The sequence below is a fragment of the Oryx dammah genome, unplaced genomic scaffold, assembly GCF_014754425.2.
Source record: "Oryx dammah isolate SB20612 unplaced genomic scaffold, SCBI_Odam_1.1 HiC_scaffold_7, whole genome shotgun sequence".
Taxonomy (NCBI): Eukaryota; Metazoa; Chordata; class Mammalia; order Artiodactyla; family Bovidae; genus Oryx; species Oryx dammah.
The window spans coordinates 16,840,813-16,866,982 of NW_024070191.1; positions in this window are offsets into that span (position 1 = coordinate 16,840,813).

The window sequence follows — 26,170 nt, forward strand, 5'->3', positions numbered from 1 at the left end:
AATTTCAACTTACAATTGCACATTTTAATAAAGCACCTTTAATTTCTAATACTTTCCTTTTGGATGTAATTGTATGTAAAGGAGTGCATTTATCTCTGGCTTAAACCACTGTTTTGCTTCATCTGTGGGCAGTGTGTTTAAGGAAGTCAATTTATGATACCTTGTGAGAATTTTTTTTCCAGGTGAACTGTAGCTTTGTGGTTTTCCAAGGAACTTTTTGGCATTCAGGGCCATTTTTACTGCTGTGCAAAGCAATCCTTGGTGCTTTCTGGAGAACAGACTACTTAAAATTCATATGAACACATTGGATGTCATATATATATATAGAATAGCCACTGAAGTGTTTCTCTCTTTAATTGGGGGTGGTCTGTGCTAACTCAGAGGATAGACACTGTCAGCTGTTTTCAGTCTACCGTTTTGGGGCGTGCATGGTAAAATCTCTGCTTCAGTATATGTTCCCACTTTCTCAGGGCCACAGTATTCTCTCCTTCCAGCTCTATCTTAGTGGCCAGAGAGCAGGAAAAGCGAGCTGTCATCATGCAGGCATGGCAGGCGGACACGCACCTTCGCCCTGCTACCAAGCAAGCCCCGACGCCCAGTTCCAGCGATGGCTAAATCTTAATCACTGCACCCATTATTCTTTCTTTCTGACGTCATATAGTGTATATGCCCTCTGACAGTCAGGAAATCAAGGCATCGCTAACATTCTGCTAACATAGGGCTAGAAAGGCAAGATTGCCTGTCTGTGGCGAACCGTTTGTGTCTCTTCTCTCAGCTCCTAGGAACTGGCAGATTCACTCCTTTCTTAATGCCACCCAGTTTTTCCAGGTAGTCCTGCTGGGCAGAGTCTCAGATGCACCCCAGCCTAGCACAGCATCTCTCTGGCCCTCTGCCTCTTCTGGGGTCAGGATGCAGCGGGTACCACTGGCAAAGAGTTCAGATGCTCAGCAAAGGGCAAGGGTTCTAGTGACAGGTGTCAAGCGATCAAAACAAAGGATTAAATGTGACCAACTTACATCCTCCAGAGTCGGTATCTGCTCTAGACTAGATGCTCGTGTCCTCCAGAATTTGTATGTTGAAGCCTTAATCTCTGATGTGGTGGTATTTGCAGTTGGAGACTTCAGGAGATAATTAGGTTTGGGATGAGGTCATGGAAGAGGAGCCCCCATGATGGGATTGGGGCCCTTATAAGGGGATGAAGAGACCGGAATTCTCTCATTCTCACACACATACACAGCACACACTCTCTGTCTTTCTCTCTCCTCCTCTCCCTCCCTCCCCTGTCCATAAGCCAAGAAGAAAGCCCTTGTCGGGAGCCAGCATGAGGAATTCCACCTGTGACAAGGTCATGCGGCAAGAGCTCTGATGGCAAGGCTAATCAGACCTCAGGTTTTCCCCCTGGAATTTCCTGAGCATCCACCCCCCAAAAAATAAGAATCTGCCTGCTTTTCCACTTTTCTGATATTCTCTGGAAAAAAGTCAACTCAGGGCTTTAGTCTTCTGCATTTGAAAGGGATGTTTCAGTTAACCCCCTCTGATTGCTCTCTAGCTTGCCTAACAGGTTCCCTGGACCTCTTACAGCTTGTGAATTGCTTGCAGCCCCCAACCGCGAGAGGCACAAAGCTTAAAAGGATCTTAAAGATACAGAGCCTTTTCTAAAGAGTTAAAAATTATATTGGTGACGGGATTTCACTGTTGTCTCAATGATTGCCACCAGGCCTCCATATTCTTTATCTTTTAGGCACCTGGGAGGATGTTAATCAATGTAAACGGGATATGGAAAAAGATATATAGTAGTTCTGATGTTAGCAACACTAGACTTTTGAGTTAATTACTTCTCTTTGCACTCCTCTTGTGTCCTTGCTATGTAAAAATGTAACTTTATTTAGTACTTTGTGAGAGTGGCACCAAACTTTGGGAAGATCACACAAATAAGTCTTCTGGTTGACAAACCCTTATCAGAAAAAAGGCTGTAAAATGTTAATTGCCCCCTTTTGGCCAGACGATGATGTAAATCACCTAAGATTTGTGTATACAATTAGGTATGCAGAGAGAAAAGCCTGGTTTTGATAAGAGTCTGGGCTGCTAACACTGCATAATTTTGTATTACCCATTGATCTCTATGTACAATCTAAAAGGTATATAAGGCCTTCTAAACAATAGGAGTGGGAGCCAGTCGCTGGACTGGTTTCCCCCTTGTCTTTCTCTCTTTTTCCCTCCTCTTTACTTTAATTTCAGGCTGAATTTCCATCTGGGGCACGGAGGCCAAGTCTACTTACTTGCCCTGGCTGTTAAGACCCTCGCGAAAGGGAGCCTAAGGCGAGGCACCCTTAGATATTCAAGCGAGCGCCAATGGCCCAATGTAGATGGTGCAAATTCCTTGTCTGGAATTTTATTGGTCTTCTGCGTAATCCAAGCTATTCAGTCCTCTTCCTCCACTTAATCTTCCTATACACTATTTCTTCCTAATCTAATCTTATATCAGTAAATAAGTCTTTCCTCGCCGACTCCGTCCACCCTTCGAATTCCCTGGATCCACCGGGGCTGGACCCCGGCAAGCCCTTACTAGACAACAAATCCTCTGGCTTCTTGACTTCCCAGCCTCCAGTTTATGCGGTTAGCCACCCAGCAGCACAAATGAAGATGACACCTCGTGTGTCTGGCTGGATACACGGAGCCATTTACCTCTTCACACAGGCAGAGTGCGAATCCCTCCCATGCACCTTTGTGCTTGTTTTTTGTGTTTTTTCAGCTGAGCTGCATGTGGGATCCTAGTTGCCTGACCAGGGATCAAACCTGTGGCCCTGCAGTGGGAGCACAGAGCCTTAATCACTGCACCACCAGGGATGTCCCCCCTCTGATTCATCTTCAGTCCTTAGGAAACTCATGGAGGCACAGTGGTGGGGCAAGAGCCCACCAGTATCTCTCCCACAAAAAAGAATCGTTTCTGATATTCTTTCTAACATTTTTGAAAGAATAGAGTCAGGTAGTCATCTCAGGGTCAAAAAAAAAAAATGACTCCCAGCCACCTCCTGGGCAAGATCTGCTCTGATCAACTCACCCTCTGCTTTGCAATGTGGGCATGGCAGTGACCATCTTGAAGCCTCAGCCAAAGCTGAGACTAGGCATCTTCGTTCTAGCAGATGCTACAGCTAAGGTCTCCACAGAAAATATGGTTGTGTTGTTCTCTAACATGGCTGTGCTCTTGCTTCTGAGGCAACATTTCAGCACGTGGCTGGATAATTTAGAATTGCCAACTAACACTCGAGTTTCTTTCAATCTCAGTTTTCTCCCTTCACTTTACACATCGAGTCTATTTAAAACATAATTCCCAGTTAGATCTTAAATGATTGCTTAAAGATAATGGATGGGTTTTTTTCCTTCCCCCAAGCGGTGGCCGTGGCTGTGAGGAGGCCCCTCTCTGTGTCTGTAGCAGGGAGTGAGTGGGTCCTGGGTACGCGGTGTTGTTGGTTGGGGATGGGCGGTCACTGTGGAGTGGAGTCATTACATCTGTATCCTTTAATCCTACACTGGGATGTGTAGGCAGTGCCCCTAAAGCCCATAGCCATGCATTTAAAGTCATTACTGGTGGTTTCTCTTCATCTTGATCCCATTCCTTTGCTCATTCAGCTCTCTTCTCATCAGTTCTGCATCCCCTTGGTGGGATATGTGCAATGAAAACAAAATGTAAAATTTTTAATATAAAATTTAACATCTTAATCATTTTTAAATGTGCAGTTCAGTAAAGTCTGTCTACATTGTTGTGAAGTGCGTTTTCAACTTGCCAAGGTGAAATTCCATATATGCTAAACAATAACTTCCCCTTTATCCTCTTCCTAGCTTCTGGTAACCACTGTTTTACTCCCTGTTTTTATGAATCTGACTACTTTAGATACCTCATATAAGTGGAACCATATACTATATGTCTTTTTGATTCAGATTGAGTTCACTTAATATAATGCTCTCACGTTCATTCATGTAGTGTAGGGCAGGATTTCCTTTTTAAAGGCTGAAAAATATTCTGTAATATATATAGACCACATTAAAAAAATCCATGCATCTGCAGATGGGCATTGAGGTTGATTCCATCTCTTGCCAATGAATGTGGACATGCAAATATCTCTTCAAGATTCTGTTTTCAATTTTAGGGGGGGGCTGAGCGACTGAACTGAACTGAAAAACCCCAAAGTGAGATTGCTGGATCATAAGGTAAAACTATTCTTAATTTTTCAAGGAATTTTCACACTCTTAAAAATAGCGGCTGCATTATTTTACATCCCTGTCAATAGTGCACTAAAGTTCTAATTTAACCTCATTTTTTCCAGCACTTGTAATTCCTAGTTGTATTGTTTGTTTGCTTTCTCTCTTTTAAAATATGAAGTAGCCATTCTAATGGGTATGAGGTGATATCTCATCATGGTTTTGCTTTGAATTTCTCTGATTAGTAATGTTAAGTATCTTTATATGCTTATTGATGTGTGAGACTTTTTTTTAGCTTTATAACCGATATCATTGTATGGACCTGATTTCACACTGTTTGAAATTTTGCCTAAAACCAAACCAAAACAAACTCTGAAACCTAACTCCAAATTGTTAGGATTACTGTTTTACATTCCCCTGAGTACGTGCATGCTCATCGTGTCCAACTCTTTGCGACCCCGTGGACTGTAGCCATCCAGGCCCTGTGTCCATGGGATTCTCCAGGGAAGAATACTGGAGGGGGTTGCCACTTCCTACCTCAAGGAATCTTTCCAACCCAGAGATCAAACCTGTGTCTCCTGCATTGGCAGGCGGATTCTTTACCACTGAGCTACGTGGGAAGCCCCTTACATTCCCCTAGACTCCTTATAAATCTCTGGAATTAACTACCTCCAAATTTTCTTCTCCTTATTCCAGTTTACCACTCTCCTCACATTTGTTTCTTTCTTTCTCCTGTCTCCTTAAGTCTTCACTTAGTTAGAGACTAAAGTTTCAACCAGGGACTGAAAGGATATCATGTGTTTTCTCCTGGGTGTTAAATCCCTTAATTCACAAGTAGTAAAAGCAGATACCTCAATAAGGTAAAATGCTAAATACTTTTTTGATAAATAAGGCTGAGTGGATGAAATGTTTAAATGGAAAGCTCTGTGTGAGACACTCTGGAGAGTGGGCACCACCACGGTAGAAGCTTCTGAGTCATAACTTCTGGCAAATGCTTACCCACCAACAGTGGAAACTGTCCTCTTGGGGATCTTAGACTCGTTGCCATGGCTGCTGTTTGCTAACACTGACTGTTTTCCCTCACTGCTTACACACACTCCATGCTGTCACCCATCTGTTGCCTCGCCAGACATTTCTGTGATTTCAAATGTTTCTGCATAGAACTGTACTTGAACTTGAGAATTTGCTACATAGAACTTCAGTGCAGGTAGAAGCATACAGCTCCGCCTTTCTGCTTTGGGCAACTATCTGAGAGAAGTTTATAATGTCCCTATTTTTAAACAAATTATATTATAAAGCCTGATTTCTCACACTTCTCTGTTGTAACATTCATCATGCCAAAGGTTTCTTATGTAAAATTTTATTCCTTATTATTAATTCCTCCTTGATTTTATAGGTGACTGTTCGATTGCTATCTGCAAGTGGTTAGGACAGGGTGTCTGGTACGTGGTCGGCTCAAGTCCTTTGTATCTTCTGCAACAGGTTCTGAGATGTGACCCTTGCCCTCATCCCCAGCAGGCTTCTTCCCTCTCAAGTCATTTCTGGAACCATCTTGAGCAGTACCAATTCCTTTTCAGTGCCTCTGGTGCTCTGCATTTGCTCTGCTTCAATCATTGCCGTCCCTTCTCTCTGCAGCACTATTATCATCCTACTGACCTTGCCGGTGTCAACCTGGAAAGGCTTTTGTAAAGAGAGCCACAGCTGCGCCCCATCTCCCTCTGTCCCCGACCCTGGCTTCAGTTCACCTCAGTCCTATGGATCCTCAGCGCTCACTGTGTTCGTCCGCTCTTCTGTCTGGCCACACTGTACATTACTTGAGGACAGGGATGCTCTTATATCTATGTATGTATCTGTCTGCCTATCTAATATTTCTGCTTCCCTGCATAGTGCCTCCTGCACAATAGACACTCAATAAATATCTCAGAAATGATAAGCATTCTTAAAATTTTGTCTGCAGAAAGTAACAAATTGAGCTCTTGGAAGGCAGGGATAGGTCTCAAGATTAATTTTCCACTTCTCACAGAACTTAACAGTACTTTATGCATAAATGTTACTAAACAAATAAAATAAACTAAATGTAAAGTGAGAATAGTAGTTATTAGATCACAGGCTCCAGTGACAGAAGCCTGAGTTCAAATTCAGTCCTTGGGTGATGGATTGGAGCCATCAGTCCTCCACATAATTCTCTCCATCCATCTCTTTCTTATATGGGATTCATTTTTTTTTTTAAATTAACTTCTGTTTTGTCAATGTTTTTCTATTTCATTTTTTTCCCACCACCTGTCTTGTCCTTCCTTCTCTTTCCCTGAGTATGCTTGTAGACACATGTATGCGCCATGTGTGTTTGGGAGTAAGTATGGATGGTTTGGGCTTCCCAGGTGGTCCAGTGGTAAAGAATCTGCCTGCCCATGCAGAAGACACAGAGACGTGGGTTCGATCTCTGGGTCAGAAATATCCCGTGGAGGAGGAAATGGCAGCTCACTCCAGTACTTGGGCCTGGAGAATCCCATGGACAGAGGAGCCTGGCAGGCTCCATGGGTTCACAGAGTCAGACACGACTGAGCACGCAGGTGCACACAATGGGCAGTTTGCTGACCACGAGACCGTCTGAATAACTAAGAAAAATTAGAAGCAGAGACTAACAGTGAATTCAAATGCATTCAGCAACACAAACATAAATAAAATGATACACAAGGTAAGAACAGTTAAGCAGACTAATAGTAAATTTATTATAGTTCGACTTCCTCTTCTTTTGAGACTTGAACATTCTTATTTTTCTGTTTTCTGTTTTCCCAGTCTCCCCTGCTCCCCTCTGCTTTTTCTCCCCTCTCTCATCTACAAGTCATCTTTTCAACTCTACTTTAGCTTGTTGTTAAAACCAAATTTACTTTAACTTCTGAATGGTTAGAGAAAGAGATTGTTCTTTGGAATGGAAATCAGGACAGGGGCAAGACATTCAAAAATAAGGGCCCAGGTCGTCCAGGCTCCCCTCCAGCTCAGTGGGAGCTGTGGTCCCAAGCGTGGGGCTGTCAATAGCTCCTGTGACCCCGTTGTAGGCATGGGGTGAGGAAGGGGCAGCGAGGGGCCAGCAGTCAAGAGAAATGTGGCCGAGTTCTGCTCACTGTGTCCGCATTTTCTCTCCCTGTCATGTAACTAACCCACTATTTTCATATTTCTGTGGTCTGCTCTTTAAAATACAGAAATCTCATTGTTCTTTTAATCTTTGTTTTCTCTTGTTACCTTGATGCCACTGAGGGGAGAATCCCTGCTGTTGAGTGTTCCCCTGGATAAATAAAGCAAGCATTTCTCAATACATTTAACTGTTAGAAATCATAGGTTTTCAAGGAATAAATGGCTGGCTAATTCAACCATATGAAGAGCACATTTTTAAAGCAGAAGAAAAAGGGCTCATTCTGTATTCTTTCCATTCCATCATGCTCCTCTCAGAGTGCGAATCCCAGTACAGAACACCTCAGAGAATTCCTCTGAAATGCAGAAACCTTCCTTGGCTTTCTCTCAGATACTTTCAGCCCTGTCATAATAATTGATGTCACTTAGCATTGCTTTAGATTGAACGAGTAGGATGGGATCAGCTGGTTTTGCTTCTTTTTTTAATAAGGGCCGGTACAATGTATTCTTTTCTGAAGCCGATTTGCTTTTTAATGATAACTGATATTTTAATAATTTGTGGATGGGTCATTTTGACTTGCAAGCAATTTGAAGAGTCTAATAAATATATAGAACTCATGACATGTATGAAGGACCTTATTTGCAGACCCCTGGGAATGATGACATGAGTCCCTTCACAATGAAAATCAAGTGAACTTTACTGACATTGTATGTAGATATACTAAGTCACTTCAGTCGTGTCCAACTCTTTGCGACCCTATGGACTGTAGCCCACCAGGATTCTCTGTCCATGGGATTTTCTCTGCAGAGAATACTGGAGTGGGTGGCCATTTCCTTCTCCAGAGGATCTTCCTGACCCAGGAATTGAACCTGAGTCTCTTATATCTCCTGCATTGGCAGACGGGTTCTTTACCACTAGCATGGTACAACAAAATTATCTACTGGAAACAAGGAAACAGCTTTAAATTTCATGCACTGATGACACAGCATTACTTCAAAATAATATAAATTTGTAATATATCTTATTCTGCTTGCCTTTAAATAGCAGACTGGCATTTTTATCAAGTATTAACCTAGTGCTCCAGACTTTTTTTTTTTAATAAAGTGTGTATACTTTCTAGTGTGAATTAAGAAAGAAACCTATTAACTCAATAGTATTCCTTCAGTTAAACATGTTTTATATAGTGGTCTATAAATGAGGAAAAACTCAACTGCCTAAATAACGACAACAGCAAAGTCTAGGAAAAGTGATATTATTTTTTACTGATCCAATTGGCAAGGATCAAAATAAAATACACAAGAGAGAATGAGGAAAGAACCACCTCATATACTGCTAGTGGGAGGGTAGTATGTGTAAACTGTCTAGAACACAGTTTTTCAATATATGTTAAGTAAATGGCTTCCCTGGTGGCTCAAGTGGTAAAGAATCTGCCTGCAATGCAGGAGACCTGGGTTTGATCCCTGGATGACTCACTTCGTAATCCCAACTCCACTTCTAGGAAATAATTATAGGTGAACAATTATGTCCATTAAAAAATTCACTGTAGTATTATGTATGATGAAGTTGGAAGTCATGTAAATGTTCACTAACGTGACCAATACATTTTGATAGTGACATTAAGTAGAATTCTTAATCTATTAGAAACTGTTTTTAGAAAATGCAGTAAATGGCATGGTGATATATTAATAGTTTGTAAAACAGTACTTAAAACCTGTACAAAGGAACTATAAAGATTGGCACTGATTCAAAATGGCGGCCAGCTCAATTGGCTCTTGCCCCAGAAAGAAGTCTAGAGAATCACCTGCTAAGTAGAGCAGATCCTCTACATGAGGGAAGTTCCTGGTGTGAATATCGGACTCTGAGAGAAAGTGAGAATAGAGCTTCAGGGAACGCTGGCTTCCTCAGTAGTCAAGGGAAGAGAAGGAAAATGTGAAGAGCAGCTTACTTTCAAGATGAAAGCCTTTTACCTCAGAGGAAAACCCTCCTTAAATTGGAAACTGCATGACTCCCAGCATCCTGGTTGCCTGCTCATCACCCAGTCACCTTACAGGCAAGGCCCCTGTGGTCACTTATACTCACTCACATAAAGCTGATGCCAAGGCCCTCACTGGGGGAAAGTCCTGCGAGGAAGCTGACCTATACAGTTGCCAAGGAAACCTATGCCTGTTATAGGTGCTACACATTTTAATCACTTGGTAGTAAGTGTGACTGACCAGCCAGCAAACACCAAATGCTGGAGGAGAACCAGCAGTATGGGGGAAAAAAGCATCAAAATTAAAAAGGAAAAAAAAAAGAAACAGTATATATTAACCCAGTCTGTTTTTTCTTATCTTGAGTTGAAATTGAATGATTTGATCTAAAAGCAGATTTCCTGTTCTGGGGAAAAATAACAGCAAAATTTCAGTGAACCCCTTTCTCTCAAGAGACCTTGATTATTCTGATGACCAGTGTAGTTCCATTCAAGCCCCCAAACTAGGTGCCAACTTCCTGGGGCAGTTAATTAGATCTGTCAGAGTTTATGTCCAGGAGGAATTTGCAGTCTTGCCAAGTAATTGACAACTGAAATTCTTTCTGGTTTCAATCCAAATATTTATTCTTAACATGGTAAAACTTCAGGATTTGTAGTATTTACATAGCTCCCAACCATTTCCATTGCTGCAAGACATGGGCCATCTATAAATCTCACGTGGTAATCACTGACATTTGTCTTTGTTATTGTCACCTGGTATCTTCATCAATGTCAAAATAAGAGTCTTAAAAATGAAGCTCTACAATTTTACTGGCCCAACAACAGGAGTTTTACTGGATAAACCCTCTTTTCTGCATGACAGAGATGAGGCAGCCAAAGCATCTCTGACAGCTGTTGCATGATGGAGTGGGATAAAGGTCACTTCCTGCAAATGTTAGGGATTTTAAGAATCCCACAGGCATTGGAGGAATAATTGGACTCAACAAGCAATCAATCATATTTGAAACTTGTGAAGTATATCTAAGGACCAAAGGTCAGGATTTAATGCCCAAATTCACCCAGTTGTTCAGATGGGTCTGGAAGTGAAAATATTTAATTTCAGAGACATTTATTTGGAGAAATTTACATGGAGTTGAATATAAAATACAGAGGCTTTTTCCTATTTTCTTTTAGAAATCTTTCTAGACAAAGTAATTTGATAAATTAGAAATTAAAAGAGCCTCCCTAAACTTGATGACTTCTTATCCAAGTAATTAATATTAACATATTAAAGTTTTTAACTGTTTTTTTCTTAAAGATTCTTTCTTTCAGAAATTGAGTTAAATAGTATATCAGCTTTAATTGATGTTAACAATTTTAAGAACTAAATTAAAGAAGTAATGAAAAGTGATAATATGATAATTACTATTTAGGATCCTACTAAGACATTAAGTTGGCAACTTAATTTTAAATCACCTGGTTTTCTTCTAGATTCATGTATTATTAAGTGAGGTTTTACTTAAGTAGCTGTACTTAGTGTTGGGGAGATATGAAAATAAAAACCCGTGTGTCACTGTCCTTCAAGACACTTAAAACCCTTTATTGAGTGTGGCAGATTCCTAATTGTCCCTAAATACTCTTTGTCCTCTTCTTTTTTTTTTTAGTTGAAACTTCTTATTTTGAAATATGTTGCCTTCCAGAAGATGCAAAACAGTACAGAGAGTTCCCGCATATCTTGACCCAGCTTCACCTAGTGATCATATTTTATATAAACACAGGACACGGTCAAAACAGGGAGTCTGACATTGTTACGGGAGTCTGACATTGGTACGCTACTCTTAACTCATGGTCAGATTTTATATAGATTTCAACAGCTGTTAAGTACACTCTTTTCTTTCTGTCTTTTGTTTTATGTTTATAGTTCTTTGAAATCTGATCACAAGGGTAAATTTGCTTGACCATCTTTACACAGTCTGTATTACAATTAGGATACACAACTCTTTCATCAGCGCCAAGGCATTCCTTTGTTACTCCTTAACAATCACACTCTCCTCCCAGATCCTAATGTCTGGCAATAACTGATGAGTTGCTCTTAACACTATAATTCTGCCATTTCAGGAACAATATATAAACAAAATCATATTGCATGCAACATTTTGAGACTAACTTTTTTTCATTCAGCATAGAGTCCTTGAAATTCTTCTAAATCATTGTGTGTATCCAGTTTTTTTCTTTGTATTCATTGCACCATAGTTGATTTATCTATTCTCTAGTTGAAGCACTTTGGGGTTGTTTCCAGCTTTGGCTACAACAAATGAAGTGGTTATGGGCATTTGTGTACATGTTCCCATTGAGTGTGCTTTCATGTCTCTAGGATAAATACCAAGGAAGGCTGAGTTGTACCATGTACTGTGTACCGTTACCGTAACGGTACTGAGTTGTACCGTTAGCTTCATAGGAAACCACCAAACAGCTTTCCAGAATACTTATGATATTTTACATTTCCTTCTACAACATGTGAGAAATCCAGTTGCTCTGTATCTTTGTCATCACTGGGTAATTTCAGTATTTTAAAATTTTAGCCGTTTCAATAGGCATGCTATAGTATCTCATGTAGCTTTAATTTTCATTTCTCTGATGGGTAATGATGAACATCTTTTCTTTCATATGCTTATTTGCCATCTCTGTAATGTCTTCTGTCTATTTTCTAATTCAGTTTTTTTTTTAAATTTTGAGATTAGAGAATTCTTCATATATTCTAGACAAAGATTCCATCTCTCAGATACATGATTTTAAAATATTTCTGCTAGTCGATGACTAGCTTTTCATCCTCTTAACAGGATCATACATAGAACAAAAGTTTTTTTAAGTTTGATAGTCTGTATTATCAATTTTTGTCTCTTTTAGATTGTGCCTTTGGTGTCAAGTCTAAGAACTTTTTGTCTATTTTAAGCACTGGAAATTCTTTTCCTGTAGTTTCTTCTAGAAGTTTAATAGTTTTCCATGTTACATATATATCTGTGACCCATTTTAAGCTAATTTTTTATAAGATATGAAGATTAAGTCTGATTCTAGTGTGTAGTATTTGGAGTTTGGTGGAAAAAGTGGCCAAATTTCTGGAGGAAAACTACTGGTGAGTGAAAAATTATCATAGTGCATAGAGGATAAAGTTTCAAGATAATGAGAGTGGAATAAAGGAGATTGGATGGTAGTCAAAATAGTAGGGGCGCATGAAGAATTGAATGTATCAGAATATGGTAAGGAAGGAAGAGTGAAGAGAAAGTTAGATTCAGAAAGTGTTCTGAAAGAAAATGAAAATTTAAGAGTTTGATTGAAGTAACAAAAACTCTAGTTCTTCGACTTGCCCTCAATTGAACTGGACTATCTTGATTGAGATTTTATACACATATATCCATGCATATTCCCCATAAATATTATCTATCATACTTAAAAGATAGAATTGTAGAGATAGATGCATCTTGTTTACTCAAAAGTTATCCTAATGGTGAAATTTCAAGCCTGTTGAGGAAGTTTATTCAAAACAGTTCTGGAAGGGGGAACAATTTTCACTTCCAGGTACATTTTGCTAATTCTGAAATTCTTCTGTGTAGCTTTTTTTCAAGTGATCCTAACCCAAAAGCAAAAGAAGGATAACGTTTTTGAATGTGCTCTGAAGGTACTTAATAGCACTGGAAAGTAGATAATAGCTTATAAAATATTGATAGTTCTTAAAATTAGACTGAATGGTGGTCTCAAACAATTCTAGTCATAATTTAGGGAGCTATGCAATAACTAGAATTTCCTGAGTCACATGTTCTCAACAATAATTGATCTAAGTAAAATTCTTATTCCTAGAGATAATCAAGTACAGAGACTTTGATCAGGTACCACTTGAACGTAGTTATCCACATATCTGAAATAGATGAAATTGAATAGAGAGGCAATGAAGCTGGAGTGAATTTGAGCAAACTCTGGGAGATGGAGGGGCAGAGGAGCCTGGTGTGCTGAGTTCTTTGGGGTCACAAAGAATTGGACACAGTTAGTGACACAATAACAATAACAATGAGGAAATCACATTAAGAGGTAACAAGATAAAATGCCCCTGTTAAATCTTGATAAATTTGTTAAAATAACAACAAATGGAGAAATGAGTAAGTATTTCATTGGAATTTTAAGACCTGTTTTCCCAAGGACCTTTAGCATTACAAGTGTAAAGTGAGAACTTATGAATTTATATGGGAATATGGCAGAAAACAGTTTCTACGTTCACCCTTCTTTCCTTTAGGAGATTTACAATGATGAGTGTTGGTTTGTCCCTGAAGAGTTGCTTAAAGCAGTAAGCTTTCTATTAGCGTCCTGTGTCAAACAGGAGACCACTGTATCACTTGGTCTCACCAGTGCTAGCTGACTCATAGAAACTAAAACCAACAGATGTTACCTAAACTTATATAGACACCCACCCACACAGTGAATTTATTAAGAATCAACTATATATCTTCCTACCTATATTTTTCAGGAGAAAGAAGGCAAAAAGGATGTACTCATAGGCTAGAAACTATTTTTATTTATCAGGAAAAAAAGATAATTTTCAATCTGAATATTTACAATAAGCACTTTACTGAAAATTATTGAAATGGTTCTACAAAATTGGCTTATTTTTGAGGACATATAGAAAGCCTTTGCCACAACTGAATTTTTTTTAACAGTTTTATCAAGGTATAATAGACATACAGCACTGTATAAGTTTGAGGTATACAACATAATGACTTGACTTACATATCTTTTGAAGTGATTATCACAATAAGTTTAGTTAACATCCATCATCTTGTATAGATACAACAGTAGTGTTAACTGTAGCCATATTGTTGTATTATATATTCCAGCCCTAGTACATATCTGTCGTATAATTGGATTTTTGTACTTTTTGACTACCTTCATCTGCCTCCCCACCCACACCTTTTCCTCCATTGCTGATCACCACAAATCTGTCAGTTTTGTGGCTGTTGTTTGTTTGCTTTAGACTCACACTTAAGTGGGATCGTATTGGGAGTCGGTGATGGACAGGGAGGCCTGGCGTGCTACGATTCATGGGGTCGCAAAGAGTCAGACATGACTGAGCGACTGAACTGAACTGATGGTATTTGTCTTTCCTTGTGTAACTTATTTCACTTAGCATAATGCTCTCAAGATCTATCCATGTGGTTTCAAATGGCAAGATTTCCCTTCTTTTTGCGGCTGAATAATATTCCACTGTCTTTATATATCACATTTTCTTTATCTAGTCAGTTGTTGATGGACACTGAGCTTGTTTTCATGTCCTGGCTGTTGTGAATAGTACTGCAGTGAAGACACGTTACCTCATGAAATATAGATATCACTTTGACATAATGATTTCACTTCCTTTCGATAAATACCCACAAATGGTATTTCAGGATCATATTGTAGTTGTATTTTTAATTTTTTTGGAGGAAACTTATCGTTTTCTAGAGTGGCTGCACCAGAATTCTCCAAATTCTCCTCGGCATCTGTCATTTCTTGTCCTTTTGATGAAAGCCTTTCTAACAGGCATTAGGTGATATGTTGGGTTTTGATTTGTATTTCCCTAATGAAAACAGATGTTGAACATCTTCTCATGTACCTGTTGGTCATTTTATATCTTCTTGGGAAAATGTCTTTTGTCTATTTTTAATTAATTATTATAATTATTATTATTTGCTATTGAGTTGTATAAGTTCTTTATGTAGTTTGGATACTAATCCCTTTACAGATTTGCAAATATTTAATTCCATTCCATAAGCTGCCTTTTTATTTTGTTGATCATTTCTTTTTTTTTTTTTTTAAAGAAGAAGCTTTTAAGCTTGATGTAGTCCCATTTGTTCACTTTTATTTTGTTGCCTTTGCTTTTGTTGCCAGATCTGAAAAATCATTGCTAAGATCTATGTTTTCTTCTAGGAGTTTTATGGTTTCAGGTCTTACACTGAAGTCTTTAATCAATTTTGAGTTAATTTCTGTGAGTGGTATCTACAACATTTTAATGCTTGTAATAATTCTGAACATATAACAATATCATCCAAATTTATCAGAGAGCTTAAAAGTGTAACATTCTAATCTCTCGCATGGGTTGATTTGCATGAGTATTTCTCTTAAAACTTTAAAATTTGTCCTCATAGGTCTGACCTCCTAAATTTGGAAAGTACAGCCTAAGTGTTAACAAATACGTCTCAAATATTATTTGAATAGGTTCCAGAATAGCTACAATGCTCAGAAATGATCCCTTAATGACTGAACCTGCTTCAGTTTATTTGATGTTCTTACTTTGAAAGATGTTTGGATTCAGACTGAGTTACATCAGGGACTAGTTGATATTGGCTTTATTGTTGTCTTGCTCACAAACCAAGAGCACACTTTTGTTGCCAATAGTTTACAAAAGCAGACAACCAAGTTTTGGATTGGGTGGTCTCCCTACATTAACTCAAATTGATTTTGTTCTTCCCAAAGCTGATAAATATTATTTTGGAATATAATAATAAAATGAAAATCCTGTAAATATGTTTGATTGAAAATATATGAAGGATATGCTATAATTCAGTAGAATATGTAAAGGTAGAGCTCAGAATTCCAGACATTAGGTTCAAAGTTCCCCTGTTTGAATTACCTTAGTTAGTCTAATGTAAGACCCTAATGAGATTCTGCCTTGACTATGCAAATGACCTGTGGAAAAGTTATGAAATTAATATAAACATTTGAAGTTTTTTTTTTTTTTTTGCTCACTTTGAAAAGATTTCCTGTTTGATTCTAAATAAATATCCCATTTGAGAGGCCAACTACAGGTGTATCATTACTTTAATCACATGGTTTGTTCAAGTCAGTAAAAAGTACACAAGAATCTAAATGTTCTTTGTAACAGCTTCAGTTTTCATCAGCCAAGGTCCAATTTGTGTCAGAAGATCTTGCCTCATTAGATCTGTTCAACAAAGCCGTTAAACAACTTTCTGTGTTCTTACTGTTTCACATTTAGGACACTGAACTTTTACAGAGACGGACTGTTTGAAGCCTTCTTAATTATTTCCATTATTACCCCAGAAGAATTACTAAGCCTCAGCCTCTATTGTAATTCTCAAAGTTCTCAGTGCAAATTATATGGGAATCTAAAATGCCTTTCTTTGGCTTTATGACCTGATTATTATTTAGAGTCTCTCTGGCAGTGAACTTGAAGATCATGCAAATGTGTTCGTTGGGAAAGTCACTGTGTACCTGAACGATTTGTTTTGTAGGAAGCCAGCTCAGTTTTATCACCAGCCATGAAAATTCTTTGTCAGTGCTTTTCCATAAAACAGGCCTGCTGTGCTACTAGCTCCACTTTCGCTCAGACAGAAAGCTGATCAGAAATGCTATTATTAAGCTATAAATCCCTATTTTAAGAAATATTATTATTAAATTAATATTGTTATTATTATTAGGATTATTATTAAGCTGCTGCTGCTGCTGCTAAGTCGCTTCAGTTGTGTCCGACTCTGTGCGACCCCATAGACAGCAGCCCACCAGGCTCCCCCGTCCCTGGGATTCTCCAGGCAAGAACACTGGAGTGGGTTGCCATTTCCTTCTCCAATGCAGGAAAGTGAAAAGTGAAAGTGAAGTCGCTCAGTCATGTCTGACTCTTAGCAACTCCATGGACTGCAGCCCACCAGGCTCCTCCGTCCATGGGATTTTGCAGGCAAGAGTACTGGAGTGGGGTGCCATTGCCTTCTCCATTATTAAGCTATAAATCCCTATTTTAAAATATGTTGCCTGATATTATTATGCTATATTCCATCATTAATTCACATACTATTTCCTTTGGTTTTAGTATCTTCTGTGTCAAAAAACTAAAGTAATTCTGGAAATGTAAAGCATATAGCATGTATCTAAACGAGAATCAAGGGAAACCTACAACTTAATTTGTGTAAATACACACACATTTAACTGGACAGAAATGACCATGTATATTCACGACAAGCAGTATCCACAATGCTGAACAGCAGCAGTGTTTGCCAGGATATTCCCAGTTCCTAGAATAGTGAGATTAACTGCAAAGCAGTATCCACAGTGCTGAACAGTAGCAGTGTTTGCCAGGATATTCCCAGTTCCTAGAATAGTGAGATTAACTGCAACTCTAGACATCCATTCACTACTCCAATTTTTATTAAACACTTTTTCTTAAGACCCTAAGTTATACCGATGACTGAATGTCACTTTGCATTCATAAGGAGTAAAGCCAAGTGGGAATAAGGATAAGCAAATAATTCTAATTAGTGAGATAAACTGTCGGCTAGGAATTTAATCAGGATGCTGCTGGCACACCTTACCCAGCACTATTTTTCAGGGAAAATGATGAAGATCAAGAAATAGTCAAGTAAGAGCTAACTAGGCTTAAAGTCCTGTAAAAGATAGGGTGCTCCAGTCAGAGGGAGCTGTAGGTTGAGGATGACTCAGTGTAGATTTACAGTCCTATCATATCTTAAGGAGTTTGGCCTTCATCCTAATGTAGCGGTATATCACAGAAGGAGAGTGAGATGATCCCATTTCAGTTTAGAAAGATCATCATGGCTCAGGTATACGGAATGTTTTAGAGAGAATAATGGAATTAGACAAGTTCAGGTCAAAAATTATATTCTCTTACACTTTGGTAGTGATAGAGAAGAAACAAATATATAAAATACATTTATATCTCATCTTATTCTGCCACAACTTACTGTTTTTTATTAGAGTGTACAGATGTTACTTTTAAAATATTCTGTGATTCTGAGGAGCCATTTACTTCTGGATCCTCTTGTATTATTTGTAAAAATACCGTATTTATCTCTGAAGCACACTTTTTCTGCTGTCAACTTAAATTCCCAGGTTTGATCTGATAAAACATTTATCTTCCAAAACATGATTAAATACTATGCCCAAAGTCACATGATAGTTCATGCTTGTGTAAACACATTTTTGTTCTGAAAGATAAACACAAAGGCTTTGATATTTGATTTTGCTGATGCTAAAAAATGATAAAGGAAAAGAAGTAAACAGAGTTTAAGAAGATGTAACATAGTATAAAAACAGATATATCAAAAAATGAATTGTTTAAGGGAAATATAGGTTTAAGAGGCATGCATGAGAAATGCAAGAAGAGAGGGGATTAAATAAAAAAATAAACTATTTTAACTATTGTCTACTCATAACAACACCGTCATTTATATCATATGTAAATGTACACACACGTATATAAATGACGTGATTTCAGAAAGCAATGTAACCGAGTAGAAAATTTATTCAGTTAGAAAAGGGAAAATGAAGTTCTAATACTAACTTTAGTGCTTCAGCCAAGTCATGTAACTTCTTTGGGCATCAATTTCCATACCTGTAAAATGATAAACTGTACCCTACTACATATCTCATGTGTAAAAAGTATATAAAAGTGAAGTAATAGTTTTGAAATGGTTTGAGCAAAAACATGCAAGAGATTTTATAGTGACTCATTTTAGGGAGAGATCTTTTTTTAGGAGTCAAATGCAGGGGAACAAAATTCATTCTAATTGAATGAAAAAAAATTTGCTGGGATGGTAGGTTTTTTAAGACTACAAAAATAACCAATTTTATATGAAAACTATATCTGAACCCACAAAACTTCTGCAGAAGTTTCAGGAATCCATGAAGTTACATATTTTAAAGTTTTGCAGTCAAAATAACTCTCTAAATATTTCTTATTCATTTCCCATACACATATGCCTCACACATGCTTCAGACAAGGTCAGTGTTTTCATTATATACATTTACTTTGTTATAATAACTATTTTCTAGATCTGTCAATAAAATTTGGACTCACATTGATAGCACATTCATGCAATTAAATTGTAATTCTCACCAGTAACTGTAGATTTTTAAATATACAAATCATCTAAATTTATTATATTTTTGCTGTAACACCTCATATACATCTTGAGACCATTTAGGACTCAAAAGCTTAGATTTAATATTCCAAGAGGCAAACGTAAATAATTCTGAGTTTCTAGTCCAAATGGAAGACTCAGATAACTGCTGGAATTTAAATATGCACATAATCAAAATATATAAATGTCTTACTCTGCTGTCCTGCTACTGAATGTTTAGGTTGCTGTTCGAAGCAGGATTTACAGCGTTGTGCTTCAGTTCCTGTTTATCCTCCTGTCAAGATGCTGACTGAAAGCAAAACAATAAAAACTCAGAACAAAGGATGAAAAACAAAGTACCAACAAAATATGGAAACTGGAAAGTGTGCCCTTGAACACATGTTAGTTGGCTTCGCGTGTAATGTGTAACATCTTTATTGGTTTTCTCTCCTCACTGCTGTGTCAAGACACTGATAGACATGGTAGCCAGCGGGGCCAGAGACACACCGTCAGTTGGGTTCACTTTAAACAGTGTGAGAAGACTTTCCAAATACTGGCGGATGTCTGCTGCACTAGCTGGAACTGTTCGCCCTGTCACGCTCCTTGGATTTCAAGCTCCTTAGATTTCAAGGGCAAGTGTTCCTAGGAAGCTTGAGCCAGATATGGGAATCACTCCTACTTTTAAAAAGCTCCCTTATTAGCTGTGATTAGTCTCTTCTAGAGACATCTCTGCTAGACATGAATTTTGGAGCCCCGAGGCATTTTCGAGGGAAGAGAACCTCCTAAGTTTTAGTAACCCATGGGAAACATGAAGCATGGATATCAGGGAAGAATGAAAAAGGTGACACCAGGGTGCAGACAAACACAGGAGAAGGTGGAGGAGTGAAACACGCACGCATGCACTTCTTATCATTTAAAATATTGTGTCCGGAGTCAACCTGCCTATAGCCTGAGTAAGGAGAGTAGCTACTGGAGATGCCCAGTTTGTAAGTGAGGTCAGTGTTCCCTCCATGTGGTGTCACCACCTCACCTGGCTCTTGGCCTGAAACACAGGAAGAATCCTGAAATCCAGCGTGGAGGGAGAAAGTCAGAGTGTCCCATCAGATACACACATCTTCCAGGCCTAGAACGGAGAAGTGGCTCTTGAACACTTATGTCTTTGCTTCCATATCTGTTTGAAAGTGAAAGTCACTTAGTCTGGTCCGACTCTTTGTGACCCCATCCACCAGGCTTATCCATGGAATTCTCCAGGCAAGAATACTGGAGTGGGTTGCCATTCCCTGCTCCAGGAGATCTTCCTGACCCAGGGATTGAACCCAGGTCTCCCACTTTGCAGGCGGACTCTTTATCAACTGAGCCACCAAGGAAGCCACTTAGTTGCACCAGGGAAGCCAAGTAGTTCTACCAATACTGTTAGCCGGATAGAGTCAGAGAATCAGATCCGCATCGACTTCTTCCACCAGGAAGGTAGGTGAATATGATACAAAAACAGAGGTGGTTGTCTTTGTCTAGCTTGATTCTTTTTCTCTCATAACAACTTTGCAGGATATCAGAGAAGTCAAAATTATTGAAGGGGTGGGATGGGAAAAGAGAATTACATGATCAGAAAAGCACTTAAAATTATAACACATCGGTGCAGCATTCACAACCTCCTTGCTGTAGATAAGTTAGTCATGGGCTGAGACCTCAGCCCTGAGAGTAACCAGGCAGGGTCTAGTGTAGCCTGAGACCATGGGTACCTCCTTTTACCCTAGTACTGCTGTCCTGCAAAGATGCTCATTTTCTAGAACTGTTATAACACCAACAAAAGACATTTTATTGTTTTTATTATTCCCCATGACCTCATTGCTTGTTAAAAATGACAAGAAAAAGCTTCTTATTGATACATAAGTTATAGTGCATCTACAACGTTCCAGGGAATAAAGCAGGGATGAAAACACTGAAGCAGCTCTCTCTGTAGAGAAGTAGAAAGCATGTCAAGATACATTTTTAGAAGGCTAAAATGGGCATGCAAGCAATGCTGGCAAGTCTGTAAATTAAGCAAAGACCAAAAGCTAATTTGGGCTTCCCTGGTGGCTCAGCTGGTAAAGACTCCACCTGCAGTGTGGGAGACCTGGGTTTGATCTCTGGGTTGGGAAAAAGCCCTGGAGAGGGAACTTCTACCCACTCCAGTATTCTGGCCTGGAGAATTCCATGGACTATATAGTCTACGGGGTTGCAAAGAGTTGGACACAGCTGAGCGACTTCCACTAAAAGCTAGTTTATAATATCAAATCACACTCAACTCTACTCAGTGTATGACTTTTGCCAAAGTTCATAAATGAATCTGTCCCAGAGAATCTTCCAGAGAACACACTCCATTCCTTCCCTCTATCCCCTGCCTTCGGAAGGTCCTTCTCCTAACTTCTGCCTCAGATGCTCCAGATCCTACAAGGACACTCTGCTCCCTGCAGCCAAGGCTAGACTCACTCCCAACACAGATGCTTCCCTTGAGCAGGTGTTATCAAGTGTCGCTTGTCATTCTAGAAAAAGCCCCCCTGGTGGGAGATGTGGGGTAGGGGCCTTCAAGAGGTAATTCTGTAATTTTGTAATTTTACTTAATTTTAATTCTGTAATTTTACTTCATATCCCTCCAAATAATATTTGTGGTGCAAGGACCTAATTTTCACAGAAGCATCGAAGTTTACCTAGAAATTGGATTGTCTTAGTTAGACACTGCCTTGAGACACTAGATAAGATAAAAATAACAAAATAAAACACAGTGGTCTTGGCAAGCAAGCCATCTGTGATTCAGAAGTCAGTAACTTAAACTGCAGTGATCGGCTGTTTTTGTTGTTCTTCAGTGGCTCAGTCGTCTCTGACTCTTTGCGACCTGATGGACCGCAGCATGCCAGACTTCCCTGTCCTTCACCATCCTCCTGGAGTTTACTTAAACTCATGTCCATTGAGTTAGTGATGCCATCCAACCATCTCCTCTGTCATCCCCTTTTCCTCCTGCCCTCAATCTTTCCCAGCATCAGGGTCTTTTCCAATGAGTCAGCTCTTTGCATCAAGTGACCAAAGTATTGGAGTTTTGGCTTCAGCATCAGTCCTTCCAATGAATATTCAGGACTGATTTCCTTTACGATGGACTGGTTGGCTCTCCTTGCTGTCCAAGGAACTTTCAAGAATCTTCTCCAGCACCACAGTTCTAAAGCATCAGTTCTTTGGTACTCAGCCTTCTGAGTGCGACCTCTCACATCCTTACATGACTACTCAAAAAACCATAGCTTTGACTAGATGGGCCTTTGTAGGCAAAGTGATGTTTCTGCTTTTTAATATGCTATCTAGCTTTGTCATAGTTTTTCCTCCAGGGAACAAGTGTCTTTTAATTTCATGGCTGCAGTCACCATCCACAGTGATCCTCAGTTCAGTTCAGTCGCTCAGTCGTGTCCAACTCTTTGCGACCCCATGAATCACAGCACGCCAGGCCTCCCTGTCCATCACCAATTCCCGGAGTTCACTCAGACTCGCGTCCATCGAGTCAGTGATGCCATCCAGCCATCTCATCCTCTGTCGTCCCCTTCTCCTCCTGCCCCAATCCCTCCCAGCATCAGAGTCTTTTCCAATGAGTCAGCTCTTTGCATGAGGTGGCCAAAGTACTGGAGTTTCAGCTTTAGCATCATTCCTTCCAAAGAAATCCCAGGGCTGATCTTCTTCAGAATGGGCTGGTTGGATCTCCTTGCAGTCCAAGGGACTCTCAAGAGTCTTCTCCAACACCACAGTTCAAAAGCATCAATTCTTTGGTGCTCAGCCTTCTTCACAGTCCAGCTCTCACATCCATACATGACAGCTGGAAAAACCGTAGTGGAGCCCCCCAAATAAAATCTGTCAGTGTTACATTTTTCCCCCCATCAGTTTGCCCTGAAGGGATGGGACTGGGTGCCCTGATGTTAGATTTTTGAACGTTGAGTTTTAAGTCAGCTTTTTCAGTTTCTCTCTCACCTTCATCAAGAGGCTTTTTAGTTCCTCTTCACTTTCTGCGATAAGGGTGGTGTCATCTGCATATCTGAGGTTATTGATATTTCTCCTGGCAATCTGGATTCCATCCTGTGATTCATCCAGCCCGGCATTTCGCATGATGTATTCTGCATATAAGTTAAACAAGCAGGGTGATAGTATACAGCTACTATTACAGGGACCGATCCATTTCCTCTGGGATAGGGGTCATGCTTCTGACGTAGCATTATATATTATGTGAAAAAAATAATGACTAAACTTCCTCACCATCAATTCCCAATCCCCTTCAAGGAATGACAATCTCCAAATTACTAAAGTCATGTTAAATACATCTTTCTAGAACTTTCTTATGCAATACTATGAAAAGCAATTGGGTTGCCCATATACAAATGAAGGAAGTGAGTGGCTGTAACTAGGGTATGAATTGCACCAGAATAGTGCACAAAGTGGTTGGAGTACAGATCTTAGCATTTCTGCTGCTCAGTTCTTGGAAGCCAGTTTGAACCCATCCCAGTGCAGATGAACGTCATCACCCATCTCCTGCCCAAGTATCATCCTGCCCGAACTAAAACTCTGCTCATCAGATATATGCTGCCAAGGGAAAGGGAAAGTTGGAAACTTATAAATGTGCCCCAATATTAATGTGCTTAAACAAGCATATTTAGTCAGTTCTCAAGTCTATTTTTTGTTCTGTCTACCAGAAAGAGAACTCTACTGTAACTATTTTTATTATGAACTTGCTTCTACTCAAAAAGTTCTGTTAATTTGAGAAAATGCTTGAAAATGGCAGAATCTCTGGTGAAGTAGGCCTTGATAATATGCTCTAAGTTTTTAAAAAATATAATGTGTTAAAAGTTGTCTTAATAGACATTACAAGATTACTTAGATACCATTTAATTTAAATACAATGCATGCCTTTCCCACGACTCCAGTGCCATTTCTAGTAAAATGAGATTTTCATGAAAGACATTAAAAATCATGCTGCATTTAAATAGTGATATTGTTTCAATCTTTCATCAGGCTAGGTCATTTCCATTTAGAAATTTTGACATTCATATTTCTATATGAATTTTGTATCAAAAATGCCTGTATTTGCTTCAATTCCAGAAATGAACTACTTTTCCAAGGAAGCAGAGTTTCTCTCAAGCCAGCTAAGGTAATCACACATCTTCCTTTATTCTTTAAGACCACTGTGCCCTGAAATAGCTTCCCTGAAAGTCTGACATGGTTATAGAAAGAGCCCTAGAATGTCTTATTAAGGGATTTAATCTCACAATCATTAATATGTAAATACGCATTTCCCTTGGGTTTAGAAATTAACCTATTGTGCTTTTCCTCAGAAAGGAGGAGGCAGTGTGGAGAGATTTGAAAGAACTGCAAAGGCACAATTAACTTATTAGCAGAGTTCTCAGGACAGAGTCAGGGAGAAAAGCAGCTGCAGCTAAAGCTTTCATGTGAGGCAAGGCTCACACAAGGACATTCATGCCTAGAGGTAGAAGTAAAGAAACAGGAAGATCTGTAATGCTTTTGCTGCTGATCTAACCTAAATACATGCTTTGTTAAACTGTCCTTCTGAAAAATTCACAATTTCCTATAGTAATGGTTGCATGTATATTTTTATATATTATGTCATTGAACTCTCTTACAATATTGTTTGTTAAGAACAAGTTTTGGTTGTTTAACAATGAGGAAACAGAGCTTAGGTGACCTGCCATAGTTACATATGTGAAGCTGAAGAACAGGGTCATGAACCCTGTGTCGTATGTTTTACTGAGTTACTTATGTATCCTGCTATTGTTTTAGGGGGGAAAATTTGCTTTATGATATGCTTTGTGATTCTATATGCTTTACGATCCTATGATCCTATGGGCCTCCCTGGTGGTTCAGATGGTAAAGAATCCGCCTGCCGTGCGGTAGACCTGGGTTGGATCCCTGGGTTGGGAAGATCCCCTGGAGAAGGGAATGGCTACCCATTCCAATATTCTTGCCTGGAGAATCCCATGGACAGAGAAGCCTGGTGGGCTACAGTCCATGGGGTCTCAAGGAGTCAGACACAACTGAGCGACTAACACTATGATCTGATAAAAAATTTTTTAATACTCTTTGATACATAATATTTGTTAGTATGATCATACACCATATTTTTTTGAACAACTAAATTGAGATGCATAAGAATAATGTAATTTAAACTCCTAAAGGCAATATTAAGTAAATATCTAGAAGAAATCAGATATACTATTAAAGTCAGCATACGCACACACAACAGCACAAAATCTAAGGTACATAAGTAGAGAATTGAGGTATATCTTCCATCTGTTTCTGGCTGCCAGTCAGAGAATCCTAGGCAGACACTTGCATCTCCCTAGAGAAGGTATTCCAGCATGATTTCTTTTTGTTCTCCGTCTTTTATTCTGTAACACAAATGATTTTTACCACACATTTCAATTTCAGCCTTTCTCATCACTTAGCCACACATACACACTCTTCATTCTCTATCAGCACAGAAAGGGTTTCATCACTCATTTTAATGACTGTGAGAATGTATAATAATTGATTTGACCAGGTGGATGATTTAGTTATTTCCACATGACTCTTTTTGTGCAGATATCATTGAGATGGTGTGGGTGTCTAGTGGAAAAATTTCTAGAAGAATTATTAGAAATGAATTACACATTTTCAACTTTGAGAAATATTGCCAAATTGCCTCTGATGGTTGTATCTATCTATATTTCCACTAGCAATGTGTGCAAGTACATGCTTTCCCCACATCCCCACAAATATATGGCACATGGCAAGCCACTTCAGTATTCTTGCCTTGAGAACCCCATGAACAGTATGAAAAGGCAAAATGATAGGATACCAAAAGAGGAACTCCCCAGGTCATTAGGTGCCCAATATGCTACTGGAGATCAGTGGAGAAACAACTACAGAAAGAATGAAGAGATGGAGCCAAAGCAAAAACAATACCCAGTTGTGGATGTGACTGGTGATAGAAGCAAGATC